This window comes from Eublepharis macularius, chromosome 11 (assembly GCF_028583425.1).
Source record: "Eublepharis macularius isolate TG4126 chromosome 11, MPM_Emac_v1.0, whole genome shotgun sequence".
Classification (NCBI taxonomy): Eukaryota; Metazoa; Chordata; class Lepidosauria; order Squamata; family Eublepharidae; genus Eublepharis; species Eublepharis macularius.
Window position 1 is genome coordinate 47,520,454 of NC_072800.1, and position 20,289 is coordinate 47,540,742.

Genomic DNA, 20,289 nt, shown 5'->3' on the forward strand with positions numbered 1-20,289 from the left:
TTAGACAAGATTGATTAACGTTCATTACTTGTTCTTAAATTGCTTTAATAGTTCAGGACCTTCAGGAAGCCTCTGGATATACAGATAGTGAAATAGATTTCTCACATCATGGAGCTGTCTGTATAGGGGAGTTCCAACCAATTTGGAGTTGAAGAAGTTTGTTTTACAACCAAGGTATTTGCTTGGATAGGATGGATCGGTATTATTTGCACAGAAGCCAAACCAAGTAAGAGCATAAACAAATAAGGTACCCATGAGCTAGGGTTGCCAACCCTGAGTTGGGAAATTCCTTTAGATTTGGGGGTGGAACCTGGGGAGGGCAGGGCTTGGGAAGGGGAAGGGCCTTAGCAGGGTATAATGCTATATAGTGCACCCTTCAAATCTGCCATTTTCTCCAAGGGAAGTTATCTCTGTAGTCTGGAGATCAATAGTAATTCCAGGAGATCTCCAGACCCATCCTAAGGATGGCAACCCTACTATGAGCAGGCCTATAAAATCCAAAAGGTCTTTTGCAGCGCAACAAACAAGATATTGGCTAATGCATGCCATGTGCACACAGCCAATTAGGTAGTATTCTTTCTCCTCCCATCAATCTGAAGATAGCAGTGCCAGCCATGAGTTTTGCTGCTGTGTATGTAGTCTAACTGGGATATTGAGAGAACCATACACACAGCTCCCTTTCATTCATCCAGCACTCATCCTAATAATCTCCTGCCATGCTAAGGCAGTAGAATGAAAATACATTGGAATGTGATCTCAGCAGCGAGCTTTCCCCCCTAACAACACACATTCACTGGAATATATACACAGGTACGCATACTCTTTCTCTCTCTCCACTCATACAAACAGATGTGTGTAAGGTTCTTTCCACACAATTAGGAATCCAGATTCTTCAGGATTCTCAGTCACACAGATACAGCCCTACACATTTCCATTTGCATAAGAACAGGCTCTAGTCATATACTCTAATGAAACCACATAAGTGAGTGCAGCCTGTCACAAAATCCCACACTCCCCATCTCATACTCATCTTGCCCCCTTGGAACATCTGGACTCATTATAGGGAAGCATGCTTCCATGTGCAGAGAATCATAGCTGGGCCATGCCTTTTGTCTAAACAAATAAGATCCAAGTTCTATTCCAAAACTTCTGCCAAAGTCTGAAGGAGCAGGAATGACATATAGCATCTAAAGACCAACAGCCTGATCATCCAATTTTTTAAAAAAAACAATAAGAGAGACATGTTTTCAATGAACTCTAGGCATGTTCATAAAGCATGTTCATGAACTCTAGGCATGTTCATAAAGCAAAAGTCACTTATGCTTACCCTTTGTCAAAATTCAGCTCTCCACTTTGTGAAAAGTACTAAATACTGGTTACTTTAAAACACTTCTCAAAGGTTATTCTGCACTGTAATCACAGGAGATATTAAATAAAGATGCTTCAAAAGAGACACCAGGAAAAATACAGAAGATCTGTACAAAAGGGTTATGTGATTAAGAAATATACTTAAAGCAAATGGCTGAAAAGTATTATTTGAAACACTTCAGTGAGGGAGAATCTTCTTCTTTATATACTGTTGAAAAACATTTACTAAACAAATGGAAAGATTCACCAGCAAAATTACAGTGATTAATTTAAAAAAAACAAACATGCTGGGCAATAAATTACTATCAGTTGGAGAGAACACAAAATGTTTCCAATCACTGAATATGGTGAAACACATTGCTGTAGATAATTCAGTAATCACTGACAATTACCCATTGATACAGTAGATTCACACACTAGTATCACATAGCCTTCTTTAGAAGGAAAAGGGCTTCCTAGCAAGTAAGCAGGTTTAATTATCAAGATTTTTCAATATATTCGTTTTTTTGTTTAATAATGTGCAAGCCACATTCAACTCACATGTAACATGGATATATGGATGCTTTGCTGAGAAAACAGCCTCTTCCCTGCTCTAAAAATGCAATGTATTAGTGCTGTGGGGGAAAAAAGATAGAGAGAGCAAGTTAGACAGGCAACATGCTACTCTCCCCCACTGCTTGAACTACTTCTCTCCCTATGCATTCTATGAGGATATCCCTGGTTCTGGAATCTGGCTAGTCATACTTTAATGTTAAACGTGAAATCAGGATGGATAACATGAGACTAGCTAAAGGAAAGGGTAGCTATTGTGCTATCCTTTCCAGAGAGCAACCTAGGATCAAGGGGATAGGGCAAGTACAGGCTGATCACACATCTTAACTGCACAGCTGGTCATGCAATTTGGTCAATTTGCATGAGTATCAAAATGTCAAACAACAAAACTTGCATGATATCTCAGCCTCTCCTATGTGAGTGTCTTACAAGAGAAGATCACGTTTTCACACAAGCTTCTTCTCCAGTGTGATACTGTGAAAGCAAATAGACCACTTGCCTGAGCCAGAATCTGCACTTAACACAAACCTACATTACATTGAAACCCAAGGGGACAAAAGGAGGGAGCAAGGTTCAACTCAAGAATTATAGTTCTTTTTTTAAAAAAAGAATCATTGTTGGGGTTTCTTTCTATATCTCATAATAAGGATACCAATAGTAACAATGCAGGTCAGCCCCTGTTCCTGACACAAAAGGATTTGTGCCTATAATGTGCACAGCAAAGTTGTGGGTCCATTTTATTGTTTGTAACAATGGCCATTCAGTGGACTGGTTAAAATTACAAATGATCCTGTGAAATAATAATCACATGATGTCTGCAACACTGGGAGGAGGGTGACATTACTCTGCCTTACAGTTCCTTAAATAGAGAGGTAACAGAGCAAGAGAGAAGCCAGCCTGACAACCAACACTCTAACGGGATGCAGGAAAGAATTTATTCCTATAGAACTAGTTCTGACAGAGGTCAAAGTTGTTTGGATCTTCACAGGAGAACTGTGGCAACAAATGATAGTTTATTCTGAGAAGGAAAAGTAAGCTGTGCTCCCTGAATTCCCTCTATGTTAATATTCAAATAGATTTTGGGAGTTCTGAATTGCTTTATCATATTTATGAAACGATACATACACATTAGCAATCTGCTACTCTTCTATTTCAGATTTCCAGACTTTGTTCAAACCAACATACATGTTCAATTTGCTACAACTCTCCCCTTCATTCATTATTAATGAACATGCTGATGTGTGTATGTTATGTGCCGTCAAGTCACCTCCGACCTATGGTGACCCTATGAATGAAAGACCTCCAAAACGTCCTATCATTAACAGACTTGCTCAGATCCTGTAAACTGGATATGGCTTCTTTTATTGAGGTAAGCCATCTCATTCTATGTCTTCCTCTTTTCCTACTGCCTTCTATTTTCCCCAGCACTAGTTACTTTTCCAGAGAATCTTATTTTCTCATGATGTGACCAAAGTACAATAGCCTTAGTTGTGTCATTTTTGTCATGCTGATGTACCTGTGCCTTAACACACCATACAAAAAGGTATGCTGATACAAAGCACAGTTCCAGTAGAACTCCTTTTTACACAGTGATTTAAACATAGTGGATGCTCAGGTGTGCATTGATTAAGTCACAGCATAATAGTTCATTTATTTCTGCTCAGTGTTTTAATCAATGTAAATAATGCATACATACACTCATACTTTATAGGGGGTGAGTGGTAGGCAGAAAACTGGCAAGCCTTGTGCTAATTCCAAAAGTGACTTTAAAATTCTTTATGCTGAAGTGAAATCCTGATGAAGTGAATAGAGGCAACTGAGAAACCAAGATATGGCACAAAAGCAGAACAGGAAGATATCTGATCTGAAATTCTATTGTAACCTCAATCAGCAGTTTCCGTAATTAGAAGAGAAGCTGCCATAAGCCAACCAGTTTGGCATTTAAATTTTCTCTTTTCAAAAATCTTTTTTTCAAATGTTATGTTACAAACATAAAAATTAGCTGGTTAAAAAATCTGCATTATCTACAAGTAAAGAATTAATACTTGATATTCCCAGACTGGGACCAAACAAATGTCCAATAAGGCTTGCATTTTGTCTTAATCAGTGACCAGCCACATGCTGATGAAAAGCTTATGAGCAAGACATCTTTTGCAGATGTCAGTTCAGGACTTTTGTATTTCCCTCTTTAGTGGGAAGTGGTTAGAGCTTTTCCTTCTCCCTAAAGTTAAACTTCAAATTCCCACAAGTCAAGAAAAGACAAAAAGAAGGCACAGCTTGCGGCACCTGCTTTTACGTTTAGTTTAAGGGCACGCAGCGCAAGTAAAAAAAAAAGTATGTGGGCCCGTGATTGACAGAAGGGTTGGCAACTTAATTCCTGGCCTTATTACATATTATTACACCTGGAGCAGGTGTAGGCAGGAATGAACTCAAGCCTCCCTGATATACCACTATCAGTCACCACATCAGATTTCTCTCTCTACCCACCCCCACAAATTCATCAATTAGTTCTTAGTATAAACACGAAAGTTTACTAAATTTAGGAAATGTGGCCCCCTCTTTCTCTTTTATGCTATTTTCAGCCTGTTTCCGAACAACTTATTTCAAAGCAGGTCCCATCAAGTTCAAGTTCAGGATTGCAGCATTAGGCTCGTGTGTGTGGCGATACCAGAACAATAAACATCTCTGTATCCCTAGAAACTTAAGTGGTTGTGAATGATCACGGGAAGCCTATTTCAATTAAAGAATGCCATTGCCATTATCCATAGAGGGGAAAAAAGATCTGTTTGATGTGTTGTTCATTTCCCACCTTGTAGCTATATTTCAGGCAAAGTCTAGCAGCTCACGCTCCAAGAACTAACAGAGAAGTGCTTTTGGTGGTCTGCAATAGTTACAAAAAACCACCAATGTTAATGTGTATTATTTTATCTTATGTTTTAGGGTTAAAAAAAGAGAACGAAATTATTTTCAATTAGGATTTTTTTTAAAAAAATCAGGGTTTTCTTAGACTAGCAAGATGAGTTTATGTATTTCTTAAGAGCAGCGGAAGATTTTCCAACTGGAGTCTAAAAGCTTAAATGGACCTTATTTTAACAGTCTGCTGGGAAGATGACATCTGATTCTTTAAACAAAGAAAACATAACTCCCAAGAATATGTCAAGTGTTTAAATTAATGACCCTACAAGATTCTCTGGAAATCTTACTGAGCTTCAGGGGAAGGAGATGATTAAGAGGAGTACTCAGTACCTTGCATCCTCATTTATTATGGGCACAAATACTTGATCCTTAGCAAGCTGGACTGGGTGATGTTCAGCACGCTGCAGAAATGGGTTCCCAGGTGCCTTCTCTCTTCTAGAAATCTATTTTTTTTCCATTTGGTATGGGGGTGTGTGTTTTCTTTGTTGTGACTGGAGTTGAAATTAACACAGGTTTTGGTGCAGGGAGCACCACTCTTAAATTATATAGTGACTTTATCGTGTTAAAACAAGTTTGTTTTTATACCATTGTCATGGATGATCTCAGCGGGGCAACATTCAGAGAATAATGGTTTAGTCAGTTACAGAGTTAGCAAAGAGAATGCAAAACAATGTACTTATACACTGTTCTTATATTGAGCCACTTATAAATAATGCCATTTATGATTTTTGACAAAGGAATAACAGTTTAGTTTTAGTAACTATATGCCAGTGATTGGAATCTGAAAGGCTCTCTCCCAATCAGTTGTGCTCTGGGGCATAAACCTTAGATGCCCCATGGAATACACACAAATCTATTGTGTAATATTTCTAGACTATCTGAGGAGTCCCTGAGAAGTTTAAAATGAGCACATTTGCATGGAAATCAACAGAGCTACGTAAAAAGAAAGAATAAACTAGGGAGGACTGAGCCTTACACAAGAAATGAAACAAACTGGAAAAAGTGCCATGCTGACAAGGGTTTTTTTTTTATGAATTTATATAAGGAAAAGAAATGTCCCAACATCAAAACTGTTTGGTGTATCACAGAAGCCAAGGCAGTTATTTGCCCTGGGTTCAATATAAAAATATTCAGTTGCATACTTTTAAACAGCTTATAGACCTTGTAATTTGTAGCTAGGCCTGAGGCTGCAATGCCTGGCACGCTAAGTATGATAGGGCTGCAAACCCAGTCCTGGCCATCCACAGGTTTCTGGGGGCAGGGACATTCAAATATGCAATGCTTCAACATGCAGCGGCACTTCCTATGTGAAACCAGAAGTGACAATATTGTGATGGGGTGATGCTCTAGGTTCTTGCCAAAACTCTATGGCAAAACTTTAGACCATTGCCCTGATACAACTTCATCGCATCTGTTTCATGCCAGCAGTAATGTTGAACTTCAAAGCAACACATACTCCCCTTCCCATCTCCCCCCCTTCCCTACTGAGCTGCAGTGGGAAGCTTGGGCTGCCAAAGGGAGGTCTCTCTGAAGCAGGAGAGCTGGCAGCCCTCAAGTATGAACACAGTGGAACTTACTTATACACAGCACAAACAGCAGAAGGAAAATAGTGAACATGATTCTGGATTCTTCAGCCAAACTTGGCAAATGAAAAACACATCAAGGTCAGAAGAACAGAAACACAGTAGCGATCTGAATATCCTGCTCATTAGCCATACGCAGCGGGGGGGGGGGGGTTCTGGGAAAAGAGGTGGTGGAACTCTCAAGAGGGGAATGAGGAAGAAACACATGGGATTCTTTGAAATAATATTATTTTCACACACTATTGCCAAGTATTTTCAAGAGGTGCCAGAACTCCATTCCACGGCGTTCCTGCTGAAAAAAAAAAGCCCTGGCCATAAGGCTTCAATCCTCTGAACACTTACATGGGAGTCATCCCTACAGGGAATTTCCAAATAACGGAGGATCCAGTGTATGGCATCCTTACAGAATATAGACTGGATTTAATTTCTCCTGTGATACTTGACCACTTTGAACATCTGAGCCCAGGGGACACATAATTCATGAACATACACTTCTGGCAAAAGACGGAATTTACTTTCAGCACTGAGAATAATTTACCTGTATGCAATTTTATCAGTAGTCCAGGCTTTGTGGAAAATGTGGGGTATCTCACACGTCTGGTGGGTCTCTGTAGAGAAGAAGATGGAAGACTAGATGGACCATTGGCCTTATCCACTTGGGCTCTTCTTATGATTCAATGTCATATTCCTATGTTTTGGGCACATGGAATTAATCTTGTCCTGCTTATCTTTTACCACCTGGTTTTAATGTTTACTTACTGACATGGCAAAGATAATGCAGGTGCTCTGAAACAATGTGCAGTGCCATCCTAGACATTCAGAAGTAAGTAACATTACAGTCATTGGGACTTGCAGTACGTGCTCATTGACTTCAGTAAACTTACAAAGGTATAACTCTGCTTAGGGGGTTAGTGCCTAGCTTGATAATTTATGGGGCTACCCTAAGAAGGTCAACTCAGAATCTACTAGGGTCCATTCAGTGGGGTTTACTTCCAGGAAAGTGTTCTTAGGATTGCAGCAAATCTAGTTTCTTAGCAGTACTCATATGTTAGTTAGCAATGAGATAGTTTGCAGTACTCTGATGATCCAGGAAGTCTCTAGGTCAAATCTTCATCTCAATAATATGTTAACTGAGTGACCCTGAGCAAACTGCCAATAAAAGGATAATTATAACGGCCAGCTTTATATTGTTACTGCTGAGTTATATTTATTGATTTAATAAATATATTTCAAAGAATCCGTGGTGACTGGCTATTTTGGTCACTGGGACTTTTCTTAGTGATAGCCCTTCCTCCTTCCGCTGGGCTAGACTAGGGTGGGAGGTGGCACCTGGTCTGCCTGAGCCTTGCACAGCAAAGGGGAGGTGTTGGCACCTGGCCCACTAGGTGGATGGGTAACTTCCTTCTCCCTCCTTCCTTTGGGAGCCAGGGCGGAGCGCTTTTCCAGTGCCATTTTCCTCTCCCAATCTGCCCTTGGGGTAGCCAAAATGCCTTGCAACTGTAAAATGACTTTCAAAAGAAATTTGCCATATGTGAATGCAGGTAAAAAGCACATAAAGTGCCTTGAACACTCACTGCACTATATGAATGTTTAAGTACTACTGGAAAAATTTCTTCAAATTCTTACAGTCTAGATGGTTCATAGTTCCAATGTTCAGCTACAACAAATCATTGGTCATGGACATAGACTTCTGTCCCACTAATGTTAATGGGATTTCAGCAAGGCTTTGCATTAGGAAAACTGACTTTTTATAGGAAATCAATTCACAAATGGTGAGATCTCATTATATTTAGCATGTATATTTAGCATTATATTTAGCAAACCAGAAGGGTACATACTACAATTAGGATGCCCATGTCAAGCTTGTTCAAAAGGCTTGTGTTAGAGAACTTTTGAGTTGTTTCATCTGAACAGCTGGCTCCCCATAACATCGCATAAAGTGCTTTTGAAACTGAAGGTGAGTTTCAAGAGAAGTTTGCCTGGCACAAAATGAGTGAACTTGCTGTCTGAGAACAACAAGTTCAAATCCCCTTTCAGTTCCCAAGACGAGTTTTACTGTTCTTTGGATCCCAGCCCAATGTTAAGGATCTTTGTTTCAGATTAGATATACTGATATGATCCCTCAGTGGAATGAGGCCAATGGGATTCAAAACAAGAGGTGACAGTGGTTGCAACATAATTTTTTTCCTGCCAGTCTATAAACATGGGCATGATTCGGGTAAAGGCAATCACGTGCATAATTCTCTCACTGAAATCCACTGAATATAAATATGCTTCTCCTTAATCTGAATCACACCCGTTGTTTAAAATACAGTTATGCAAAGTTCAATAAGCACTTTACGATGTGAACAAGGGCTTGAAATTCACAACTAGCTGCACTGTTGACAGCTAGATTTTAGCCTCAGAACACCTGGTCTGAATCAGGGCCAACCAGATAACAAGAAGATCAACAATTGGGATAACACAGTGGCAGGGATTGGGGGAAGGGATTGAAAGCAGCCATGTGAGGCTGCTAAATTGATTGGACAAGTGGCACCATGGGATTTCATCCTTCCACATCATCCTGTGTTCTCTATCTAAATTGTAACACACACACATCTGCCACTAAGCCTGCAGGAGTTAAAAAGAGGGGAGGTTTAGATCAGGGAAACAGGGTGGAAGGGACAAATTAGAGACTCCTTCATAGATTCAGCCGTGGAGTTAAGATAAACCACCATCAGATGAGGCTTGGAGTTCTCCTGGAATTACAACTGATCTCCAGACTTGCCGGGCATCACATCCCAGCTAAACTCCCACCCTCCCAAAACTCTTCCCTCCCCTAGAACCGCCCCAAAATGTTCAGGAATTTCCCAAGCCAGAGCTGTTATATCATTTGATATGCAAAATAAGGCAATAATTGTCTGGATAAGATATATTTAAAATTCTAACATTGACAAGTATTCAGTAAACTGATGCTCAGGCACTTGTTCATTGCATTTGCTACATTTTCCTCACAAAAAGTGTCTTGGAATGTCTTTATTCCAAATAATGGCTTAAACTGAGTTTTAATAGCCATGCCATGGAGCATACCCTAACCCCACTCTTCCAATTCTTAAACTACAGAGTCTCCTTGAATGTTTAACATCAATTAACTTGCCACCACTATAGGGTTTCCCCTCACAGTCACTCACTGGGCAGGAAGTGAAATAATCTAGAAATGGCTAGGCCACGATTCCCACATTTAGTCAACTGAACTTCAGAGCACTTGTGAATATTGTCAGTTGTAGAACATTTGTAGCTAACAATGTGATACCAAGTCACAAGTACTGAATAATTTGACAGAGTGTATTTTTACTGCTGAGAAAGTCACTTCCAACATGATTTCCCCAAATAATTAAGTTTAAGGTTAGTAGTAGTAAGTAGTAATTTATTATTACAGCACTTGGCCAGTACGTTAACCATAAAATTTAAGTGCACATTTTACAAGTTTAAGGTTAGAATATTAAACGGTAGATCCCTGATGCTGCCTGTACCGTCAGTTTCCAATTGTAGGGGCTCAATAACTATGAACAGGAGGTATTCAGGACTATAAGAAACTGAAGTGAAATGCCTGCCTAAGAAAAAAAGTGAGCGCAAACAGAAATGCTCTCTGTGATCAATGCCACTCTTAAGGATACATGTATAAAAATTGAAGCTACAGTCCATCTCCAATGGTTGAAAAATCCAAACATCTATAGGTAGTAGAAGCCAACCAGATGTCAGAAGAAAGCGGACCCAAGGCCTACCTGATTTTTAAAAAAAGTATCCCTAATTCTAAACACTCGTCCCAGCATTTTTGCCTGCGAAAACACCCCGTAACGCTGTATTTGCATGGCTCAGCAACGATAAGGTTGTAATTTTTGGCTTCTGTATGCATAGTCCAAAAGGCCTTTGAGTTGTTCAAAACAAATGGAAATTAGACATTTAGAAGCGCAGTCACAAATAAAAGATGTCTAAGTCAAACAAACATTACTACAAAAAGTTCATTCCACATTGCTGCCTTGGAAGAGGGGGAGTCTGATGGGCCAAAATTGGCATATCAATAAATAAATATAAAAAGAGCTATTTGTTTTCCATATTCTAGAGAGGCTATACAGTGAATATTTGTAGCCATGAGAGTTGAGTAACCCGGGCTCTGAGCAATCAGAAACTACTGCCGTTTCACTCTTGCCTAACATATGCAAGCTCACCCACATGCACTCTGCACTAGACTCCCGACTAACTGCCACCCTGTTCTTCTCTCTTCATAATCACTAACATGGATTGGAATGCTTACTTCAGCTATAAGCATATAATGGAAGGGGAGGTGACAGGCTTATACTGGTATGGGCACAGTGGATGCCGCTTCACCCTACCTGGAGCACTGGTCTGCCTCACCTTTATAAAAAGAAAATGCAGTTTTTTTCATTTAAATGCAGGGGGTTTTTTTCATTTAAAGACTTGATGCTTATTTTTAGAATAGGAAAATCTCTTATTAAAAAAATCCCCATTAGCTGCTATGACTGTGAGCACAGCAAAATACCTAAGGATTTAAGGTGTAACTTCAGGAAGGAATGGTTAGCTTCCTCAGCCTGAGGTATGGATCCTCCCCTCTCATGACATTATTGCTCTGTACCAAATGGCAAACTGGCTAGGGGGCTCCTGGAAATATTGTTGCCCACCACTTGATAGGGAAGGCTAGCTACAGCCCTGGGGGAAATGATCCCTCACTGTGAGTGGCAAATGTCTGATTCTTAATTGTTATATTAGCCTGTTCAGATGGTGACTGAGTGTGTATGTGTCGGGGGGGGGGGGAGACAATCAGCCCTGGCCACACCCCATATGCATCTGACTTCTGAAAAAAGTCTATGAGCACAAACTACACTTGCAGAGTTTTTGAACATATGATCTACTGTTCATCTGTTACCAAAAATGCATATTAATTTGCATGTATGTATCTGTCCATGAGAAAGAGCCAACATGCATTCACTTTTCAATTGAAACCAGAGACCAGAACCTGGGTAAATGCAGGGTGGTATCTGCCGTGCATGAGTTGAATGTAACATGAGAATTACTCGATGCATATATATGCATGGTACATGAATTGTACTTTTGTGACTGTAACTTTTAAATAGGGCTACTTAAAAGCAGGGTACAGATTCACAGCAACTGTCTCATTTCAGGTGGGAAGCCATGTTGGTGTGCAGTAGAACAGCAAGATTCAGGTCCAGTAACACCTGAAAGACTGACTAGATTTCCAGATATGAACTTTCAAGAGTCAAAGCTCCCTTCGTCAGATACAGGCCATACTTGCATAGAATTTTGACAGTTGTTATGAATATGTGAAGATTGCAAGGAGACTGGGCATAATTACAATTTCTACCACTCACTTCAAATACATTACCACCTCAAATATATTATCTGAACAGAGCTAACTGTGTCAACTAAGAATGCTTGGAAACCAGTTCAGGATGGCTTTCTAGCTAAATTATCCTATTTCTTTCCTATTTGTTCGCAAGAATGCATTTGCTGTGGAGGAAGTAAAATACTGTATTGCTGGTCGACAATCTAGAGAGCTATTTTAGGTGCATCAAAGGGATTGCTCATTCTCAGAGGGCTCCTGGTTTTTTGAACAGTAAAGCCCATATGGTAACTGCTTGCCATGTGACACAGAGTATGGGTGTTGTCTGAGAAATGCAAATCCTGGTAGATGCATAGAGTAATGTGAACAGTCTTTGGCCCTAATGTGGCCCTAATGTGATGACACAATGGCAGCAGATTCTGATAACCAGAATCACCGAAGTTCTGTCAAAATTAAAATAAAACACTGAAGTGTAACTATCTAAAATGTTTATTTAAAAAGACTTTGGAGGATTGACTTCTTAGAATTTCAAAGCAGAAGAGAGAAACAAGAATTAAAGCATAATATAAGCACAGGAAATTGTAGCAAGCTTTAAATATTTTACTCTGAAACTCCTGAAAACACACCACAAAAACCTTAGAAAATCTCGTATTAACAGTACACCATCTCAGAGGAAAGGACAAAGCTTTGGATAATCCCATACATGCTTATGTTCCATTGAAGTTTCTGTTGGGAGACCAAAAATTGCACACTAAAACTGGAAATTCAATGTTTAATGAAGAAAAAGAACTTCTCTAGAAGTATAAGATCTGCTGCTATTCAAAAGGTGGTGGATGCCTCTAACTTGAATATATCTCAGCAACAGATGTTTCACCATAAAAATTCAATATAAGGTTAGCATCCGTTAAGCAGCTAATATTAAGGAATATAGATAAGTGGCATAACAATTTAAGTTTGGAGATTTACTCAGTCAATCTTTAAAAACCATTAAGCAAGTAATAAATATGCAGTGCACAAACAACTGCAAAACTACTGCACAAATGAGCCCACATCATATAATCATTTTTATTTTTAGCTGGTATATTTCATTACAGTGATTATTAATAGTCTATTTTGCAATGTACCTTATCAGGAAGCTTAATTGAAAAAAAAAATTAAAGATGCATTTTCCATTTCTTTTCAAGATAGCTAATACTTAAAGTAAACCAGAATATTGCCTCTTAAAGTTCTGATAACTGACTAGCAGTATGATCCTATGCATTGAAATTAATGAGTTTAGAGTGGAATAATTTTTCAAGGATTATACTGTAAGGAATCCAGATACATACCCAGAAAAACAGCGCTTTAAAGTGCAATACTAAACAGAGTTACAGAAGAAGCCTCACAATTTGCAGGGGATTCATTCCTGGGATGATCATGAATGGTGAAATCTGAGAATACTTAAAACCAGGGGGTCTGTTATCTCCCAGCAGTGTAACAACCAACATTTCTTGCAAAATTTAAGAACATGCATAGCAAGAGCAAAACAGGCTGGAGAGTACAGCCTATAATTGGACTGCGGGCTGTGAATAAGTGAAATCGCAAATCACAAATCAGTGATTGGTGAGGGTCTAGTGTACATCATTCTAAGTCTGTTAAAGTCAAAGGGTTCAGAAGGGGATCTCTGTTTAGGATTCTACTGCTAATGACTAGCACCATCAGTATATAAGGCAGTAATCCTAAACCTCTTCAACCAGAAAGAAACTACTTTTCAGTCAACTATTTCCAAGTAAAATGAAGGGCATGCAGGAAAAGTTACAGATGTGTGCTTAGCATCTGCACATAATCCCCTACAATTATGCCTCATAGTATCACATCTACTTTATTATTATTTGCATCTTACAAAATTAAGACATAATGATTAAGCTTTCTAACAACTTATTTTACTTAAAATGTTTATTTCCCACTTTTCTCCTCAAAGGGACCTGATGTAGCTTGCAGCATTTTTTTAAAAAAGATGATCAAAACACATTGGAAGAAAAAAATATAATTTAAATAAACAAAAAAAATTAAGCAAGAGGTTAAAAAGATACTGGAAGAAAAAAAATTCTAGTTATTTATTTTTAAAATGGTTGCCCTGTTTCTTGGGTTAGCTTCTGGAGCAATGATGCGGCACTCCATACAACAGCCAAGAATTGCATCTTTCAGAAAACAGAATTCCATAATGTGCTACATCTACTAGACCAGAGTTTCTGATTTCATTGTCATTTAAGCACTCTAATTTTGCATGGGAGTGCAATTCAGGACAGCAGCTCTTCATAAGATAACTGTGGCTTGAGATCCGTACGCTTAAATCTACAGGTGGAGAACCTTAATTTATATATGAGATTGGAGAATAATCTGTGACTGGGCTGAACTAGCAAGCATGTGAATATAAATAATGTTTTTAAAGCTTTCACTAAATTTAATTCACTTTCTAACTGTTTTTTTAAAAAAATCTTATCGTGGGAAGACAGCGCATATCCTAAAATACAATCCAGAAGAGAATCATTCCATATACATGGAATAATGGGCGGGGGGGGGGGGGGGGGCGGGAAGGCAGATTCAGCTGCCTGTAGGCTTTTGTTGCTTTTGTAAAAAAGCATGCCTTCTACTGAAATACATTTTTATGTATCTAAATAACAATTAAAACCAAGTTCTACTGTCCTTCATTGAAGATAATCATTAACTTATTTAAATATATGATTGGACAGTTATGAATTAAGTGCTTGGACAAAAGAAACTTGGAGAGAACTTAAAAATTATGAAATAACTCAGAATGGATTGGCTCTTTCATCAGACAGACAGTCCATGGTAGAAAATATATCAGCCCAGACTAGAAATTACCATAAGGACAGATCACACCAGAGATGGTCTGTTGGCTGACAAGGCCTTCACCAAAACATTCTGGTGATTAATTAGAAAAACTACACATTCACTGGTTAAAAAAATATTACTTCCTTTTCATTTTAAGGAAAAATAGTCTGACTACCCAGAACATGACAATAATGATGATGATTATGAGGCCTCTTAATCACAGTCACTCCGTTTCTCGATTACGTTGAACTATGTTGTCATTAAATCAAGGGGCACAATAGGATACTGTTAGACTTGAGCTGTTGCTTGGTTTTACCTAAGCCAAGCTGCAAAATAAATATAAATTAGCTAATAATTATTAGCTAATAATGCTAATAATAATTTAAATTTGCTAATAATAGGAGTTAATTTATAGCTTTCTGCCATCCAAGTAAGGGATGTTTCATGAATTACACAGCAGCGATGGTATGATTGCCCTGAACATAGATCTGGTAGCAAGCTGCAGCCAATCCTGGCTTCAAGTACACATTTTGGAGGTACACTCTGAAACTATGGGAAGTGAAGAGGCAGTTAAACAAATGCTGAGAGCTGTTTCAAACATTACAATCTTTCTAGGCAGAAAAAAGGCACTTCTACAGCGATCGCACATACAGAGACTGTTGACGCTTACATTCATGGATGCTTCATAGCTTGCAATACACATAAGTCTGATTGTTTACACATGGGCTGCATGTTATTCCCATGAAGAAAGTTTGTAAAGTCAAAGGCACAATGTTACAAAAGACGCTTTTGAAAGGTATGAACCACCCTCAAGCAGTTTCAAGTGGTCAAGAGACTCCAATGATTCTTAATGACCTCTCCCCATAAATGCCTGTACCACAAATGTATGCAGGAATTTCTCAAATGATGTACAGTATAATCCTAAACAGACTTACATCATTTTAAGTCCATTGAAGTAAATGATCTTAGAAAGGTGTAACTCTAGGATCACATGGTTCACTGAAGTTTCAGCAACCTACTTTATCTTATTCTCTCTGCTATCTTAATTATGTTTACTTTTGTCCACCTTCTCTTTCCCCCCTATTCCAAATAGGTAACACCAGTTTTTGCTGGATTGACACAGTTTGTGTTAATAAATTCCTTTTAGGACACAGAATTTTTTTTACAAAGATAATTTAAGATATGCCACTGTTTTAATTTTGTATTTCCTTGATGACATGATGATGCCTTCCCATTGTTCTTCCAAACTCATTCTATATATAAAAAAAAATCACTTGTTGAATAAAACTCAACCTGCTTATTTCTAACAAAGCGTCATTAATTTTGTTTCAAACGACTGACAATTTCTGTTATTTGCAACAGGTTCAGTTGACTTGCTGGCCTTTCTTTCATCCCAGTGAAATGTGATCTAAGAATCAACATGCACGTTTACAAATAGAAATGTGTTAACAAAATCATGAGCACCTTACAAAGAGGAGCAAGTATTATGTACTTGTTCTCTACAATTCAGGTATGTAAAATATATATAAAATGAGCTGAGAATAACAGAAAAATAAAAGCAAAGGTCTTACCATGATGAAGGACAAGTTACTGCATTTTAATCAACTTTTCTTTCCTAATGATCAGACTCTTCTACCCTTCCTTTTTCCAACAGTAAAAGCCAATCAGAGAATCTTTTGGATTCTATGAGATACTGGAATGCAGGCTGCTCTGCTCGATACACCAACTGAATACATCTAATGTTACAACCAGTTCTTTTAAATCAGGCACTCCAGTTGTAGAACTTGCCACCCACCATCCTCTCTCCCTCCCTCTATTTCTTTTAGTGGTGAGACTAATTTTTCCAGTAGCCTTTAACTTACTTGATTAAATGACATGGAAAATGTGACTTAAAAATGTACAGAACCGTCTAGCGTCAAACCCAGGACAGAATCAACTTTGTGGTAAGTGTTGAAGGACACAGAACAAGCTGCTACCCGTTGAGTTCATTCACAACCCCACGCTCTCCACCTCCAGGACTGGAGTGCGCCATCTAGTTAACTGACAGCTGGCCTCCCATGCTCCCTGCGAAGGGGACACGGTCAGCTCCTTGGACTTTTAACACTTGGCGACTTGGGTTGCTTTCAAGATCCCCATTGTTTCCTTAAATGAAAAAGAAATTATCACTACCGGGATAATCTGCATCCCGTGGATATGGGAAAATCTAGGCTATAATAGCCCCGTGGACTTCGCCACCAAACTTTGATTTACAAGATAAAAGCGACTTTTAAATTAAAGCGCCTTTCTGTGAACGGGGCTTATTATTCCAAAGACAGGAACAATTTTCCTAGAAAGTTGTCTCTGTGCGCCTGCCTATTATCTTAGATTTCCCCCTTCCACTAATGAGCATTTATCTAAAAGAGCCTCTTAATCCTCTGATACGTGCTTCTGGTCAAAGGTAACAGTTTGAATAAAGACACTAATCACTTATCGCTGATAATTAATCACACTTTTCTTGGGGGCTTCCCCCCCCCCAACCTGCACAGGGACAAGAAGTCCCAATTCCACAGCCCAATTCCACCCCAGATGTTGAAAGTTCTGATTGACGATTCCTCAAAAGTAACAGATGCCAAAGCCCAGCCTGCAGAACTTGGGCAAACTCTTCCCAGGCGGGTCAGAGGCGACGCGTTCGCTAATTGCGTTGGGTCGCCTTTTACGCGTAGAACTACACGGGCTGACGCCTCGGGCGCTCACCGGCTTCTTACCAAAAGACGGTTTCAGGTGGCAGCCGGGCTGGTCCGTAGTAGAACTGCAGGATCTGAGACCAGGGGCACCTTAGAAACCCACTAGATTCCCCGGGGTTGAGCCTTCCAGAGGCAAAGCTCCCTTCTTCAGAACAGGGAAGAAAGTTTTTTGGGAAGATCACGGACACGCTGCCCCAAGGAGTTCCACCTCGATTCTCGAACCGGCCCCAGGCAAAATGGATCGGGGCGCCAGTGCCGGCGCAGACAAGCCCCCTTCCCTAGCGCAGTCAATATATCACCGATCTCCCAGTGCAGCATATGCGGGGTCGAGACCTCCCACCTGCCTCTCCACCTTTTCTCTAACTCTAATGCCCTGGGAATCTCGCCGGACCTTTAGGTGCTGCTGGACCGGATCTTGCTCTTCTGCTGCAGACCAACTCGGCTGCCCACCTGAACCCTTTGTCTGGCAACGAGGGAATAACCTCTCCCTCGGTCGCTTTTTGCCTTTCCCCCCAAACGAAACCGAATTCAGGAGCGAAACTTCTTGTCCTGCGGAGTCTTTAAAGGGACTTACCTGCTACCTGGTTAAACGGGGAGGGGGGGTGTTCCCTCTCTCTTTGCTGCTGCTTTAACCCTGGTGCCCACTCCCCATGCCCGCGGTAAATGAGGTGGGGGACCAAAGTTTCGCCTGGCGGGTATCTTCCTGACACCCCTTTGCAACTGGAAGGAGAAAACTTAGCCGGGGCCAGAAGGAGTGGAGCGGGGGGACCTGAAATGTTGCTATCCTACCAGTGGGGCTGAGGAGAACAGGGGGTAGACTTGCAAGCAGGTAGCGATGCCTGATCAGCATTTCGGAGCCCCCCACGACAGCCCCCGCTCTCGCCGGCTCTTAAATCACACACTCACGGCCTGCAGCATGACGTAATGGCCCGCGATCCAGGCTCCGGCTCCCAGAGATATGTCAGATAGGGCGGGGGCGACTGGGGGGGGCAACATAGCGATGCAGCCACCTAACAACCAAATATACACACATGCAGAACGCGGAGCTCTTCAAACAACAGGGGACCCTGCGAGGACTGGAGATAGAAGGGTGGGGGAGGGCCGGTGCCTCGTCGAGTTTCCCCGAGCAAGTCTGCGGGCGAGAAACTTCGCTCTTCTCTAGGCGGCGGAGTGCCAAAGTTGGAGCTCTCCGAAGGCGGCGAAAGCGCCCAAGAAGCAGAGGGAGAAAATCCCGCCGAACGATGAAATCCCGGCAGATGGGAAACCGAACCAGCCTGGCCAGTATCCCCCGCAAGGTGCCCATATCCAGGTGGTCACTTGCTGGCCGCCAGGCTCAGCCACCCGCTCCACTGCAGCCCTGGTGAGATCACGGCACCGGGGAGCCAGCGAAGGCAGAGGGCAAAGGTCCCGGGGCTGGTTCTCTCTCCTCCGCCCCATTGCCTCGGACCCTCTTTCCAATGCATTGAGAGAGAGTGTTTCTGAGCGTGGGCAGAGCGCGCCGCTCTCCGCGAGAAAGCGAGCGCCGGGACTGGGAGGCAGGGCTTGCCCAGGGACGTGGAGGCGTCTGGCTCGGGGGAGGGGGATTTGACTCCGCGGTGAGCGGCGTGGAGCCCTGACAGCCCGGCTAGGGCTTTCGCTGCCTCCCGCGCCGGCACCTTGCAAACTTTCTTTCCCCCGCCTCGCGGCAAAGGGGTCGCAGAGGCGCTCCGCAGCTTCCCGCGACTGCCGAAGCCCCCGCCGCAGTTACTTCATTGCCCGCCCCCAGCTCACGGCCCCAGGCAACATCTCGCCGCTGCGCGCGGGGCCAAGAGATAAAGGCGCGCGCCCCGACGCATCCCCGCGACACCTTCCCAGTCCGCCCCGCACACACTTTCCGCCTGCCCCGCTGAATTCCCCAAGCAAAAGTCAGACCCAGCAACTTGCAACAGTCCGCGGGGAATCCTAAGCGGAGCGACAGAATGTAAAGGCAGCGCTCTGTTTACAGTCTTACGGCGATCCTCCCCCTTCCCTTCTTCCCTACTTTGGGGTTTCTTTTGCCCTCCGGTCTCCGTTGCGTTAATTTCACACGCGCGTTAAGCAGCCCAAGGGAGGGGGAATCAACCCAACCGCAGCGGGATCCGCTGCAAACGCAAACTTTTCAGAGGCGCGCTGGAAAGTTGAGCTTCGCAAAAAGCCAATTCAGGCTTCGGAGGGACTTACCCAACAAGTGTAGGAAGGGACGGGACCAGCAGCCCGGCTGAAGGAACCACGTTGGACTGAGAGAAGGTTACAATACGTTCTATTTAGAGAAGCATTACATCACCCTCCGTGACGTCACGTGGGATTCCTGAACTTCTAAATCATTGCGGTCCCTGCTCTGGAGAGCGGAGCAGTGGGCCGGGCGAGGCGCGGGGGGCGTGTCCTGGGCGGGCTCCGCCCCGCCGCCCCCCGCCAACCAGAGGCCGCGCCGGGAGGAGGGCTGGCACGCCGAGGAGGCGCAAGCAACAGCTTGCCGCGCAGGGGATGACAGGGCGCTGCGCTTGGGTCGGTGAGTCAGCTTGGAAAAAATCTCCGGATCCAAGAGTCGCGGGAAGGAAGCTGCGAAGGGACCGTCCCCGCCTCGGGCGGCAAGGGAGGCTGCTGCCCCAGCCTGGGGGGCGGAGGGGGGCTTCCAGTCCGTACAACTGCGATGAGTCACACTTGAGAAGGGGGGCGCCAGGAAAGACCCGGAGCACAGAAGGTGCGGCGCTGGGCTTTTTCCCAGGGAGAAAAGCGCCTCTCTGACCATGCACAAAGTGTATTTTCCCACTATCTGAGAACGGGGTCGCCAGGAATGAACCTGAGCCCAGAAGATGCCGGGACTGGGCTTCTTCCCAAGGAGAAAAGCGCCTCTCTGGCCATGCACAAAGTGTATTTCTTACCGTTGCACATCTCTAAGCACCGACAGAAGGCACAAGGCTTTCTATGCAGAGGG

At 42.2% G+C, this 20,289-nt stretch overlaps 1 protein-coding gene across 1 annotated transcript in view; it reads right to left on the minus strand.

Moving 5' to 3' along the window:
• The window catches only part of CREB5 (cAMP responsive element binding protein 5), a 287,271-nt gene extending 267,655 nt beyond the window's left edge, over window positions 1-19,616 (minus strand). Inside the window, exon 1 of the mRNA XM_054991606.1 lies at window positions 19,536-19,616. The gene's annotated coding sequence lies outside the window, so the exon portion shown is untranslated. The remainder of the gene's footprint in view (window positions 1-19,535) is intronic.
• Between the last annotated feature and the right edge of the window lie 673 nt (window positions 19,617-20,289).